This window comes from Saimiri boliviensis, chromosome 12 (assembly GCF_048565385.1).
Source record: "Saimiri boliviensis isolate mSaiBol1 chromosome 12, mSaiBol1.pri, whole genome shotgun sequence".
Classification (NCBI taxonomy): domain Eukaryota; kingdom Metazoa; phylum Chordata; class Mammalia; order Primates; family Cebidae; genus Saimiri; species Saimiri boliviensis.
The window spans coordinates 117,425,772-117,427,520 of record NC_133460.1 but is presented as its reverse complement, the minus strand read 5'-3'; the positions used below and the strand labels follow the sequence as shown (position 1 = coordinate 117,427,520).

The 1,749-nt window shown below is 42.8% G+C and overlaps 1 non-coding gene across 1 annotated transcript; it reads right to left on the bottom strand.

Moving 5' to 3' along the window:
• Window positions 1-1,226: 1,226 nt before the first annotated feature.
• Window positions 1,227-1,367, bottom strand: LOC141580745 (U4 spliceosomal RNA). The gene has a single exon (XR_012513038.1). It is a non-coding gene; the product is annotated as a U4 spliceosomal RNA (small nuclear RNA).
• Between the last annotated feature and the right edge of the window lie 382 nt (window positions 1,368-1,749).

The following is a 1,749-nucleotide window of genomic DNA, read 5'->3' as shown; positions in this document are numbered from 1 at the left end:
CCCCACTGCACCTGCAAAACCAAGTTGTGCCTAACAAAGAAAAATCAGCCAGCCTACTCTCTCTAATGAAAGATTCTCCCCGGGGCCTGACAACTTGGGGGTAACTCCTCCCTCCTTAGGCTCGGTCCCAAGGTACAAGACCGCGTGCACCAGCAGCATGGGTCAGCAAGCCAGCAGAAGCCAGAAAAGGACAGGCCGGAAGACAAGGAGCCCCTGAATATCAGGAGAGAGGCTGTCTAGGTACCATGGAGCAGTTACATCAGACTGGAACACGTTCCATTTACAGGAGATTAGAAAACCCCAGCCTCACCCTCACTTGGGGCTGACACCCTTTTAGGCCTCAGCTCGTCTGCACCCAGGCACTCATGAAAACAGCATGTTGCTCCACACCACCTCAAGCTGTTTGCTGGCGCTCTTAGGGTTCGAACCAATAATAGAGGCTTGTGCCTAATATCCCAGGTGGTAATCCAAGAGCGATATCTGCGTGACATGCCTCCTCCTCCACCCTCCATATCCAAGCAATCACCAAGGATACAAGCTGGCCAGGCAAGGTAGCTCACACCTATAAGCCCAGTACTTTAGGCAGCTGACACATGTGGATCACCTAAGGTCAGGAGTTCAAGACTGGCCTGGCCAACATTGGAAAAGCCTGTCTCTACTAGAAATGGAAAAACTAGCCAGTGTGGTGGGAGGCGCCTGTAATCCCAGCTACTCAAGAGGCTAAAACAGGAGAATCACTTGAACCTGGAAGGCACAGGCTGCAGTGAGCCGAGATCACACCATTTTACTCCAGCCTGGGCAACAGAGCAAGACTGTCTCAAAAAAAAGAAAAGAATTAGTATAATTTTGTCTCCAGAAGAGGGGTCTTGTCCCAGGCCCCAGCAACAGGATTTTGGATCTCACACGAAATGGAATTTACGGCAAGTCGCACAGTCTAGTGACGTAAAAAGGGTTTCTTAGCCACTACTAAGTGACAGAGCAGGGAGTCCTCAGAAAGCAAAAGGAGGAACGCACCTGTTTTAAAGAAAAAAAAAATTTGAGACGGAGTTTTACTCTTGTCATAACGACATGATCTCGGCTCACTAAAACCTCTGCTTCCTGGGTTTAAGGATTCTCCTGCCTCAACCTCCCAAGTAGGTGGATTACAGGTGTGCACCACCACATCCAGCTAATCTTTTTGTATTTCTTTTCCATTTTATTTTTTTTAATTTAATTTTTAAATTCCATTCCTGTAGAAACTTCCAAAAATTGCCAATGCCGACTATATTTCCAGTCATCATTGTAGGGTATTGGGAAAAGTTTTCAATTAGCCATAATCATACCTCAGATAAACCTCATTGGCTACAATACTGCCACTGTGCAAAGCTATTTTTTTTTCTTAATTTTTAGTAGAGACTGGGTTTCACCATGTTAGCCATGCTGATGGCCAGACATTAACGTACAAACAAAATTACTTAATATTCGTTTATATAGGTTATTAAGAATAGTGTTGTCTCTTATGAAGGATTATAATCAGTTTGTGTCAGGCTATTTGTATTGCTACTTTTCTTTGTTACTATTGATTTTAACAATAATTTATTAGTGTACTATTACCTTTAAAACTTACTTTTAAATTAAGAATACTTTTGGCTTAAAGTACTGGTATATTTTTATAAGTTTTGGGTCTTTATTTAGTTATTAACTTGTTCCTGCAACCATAAATATTTTATAACCAAAGGTGCTCAATCCCTAAATATATGATCCGACAGA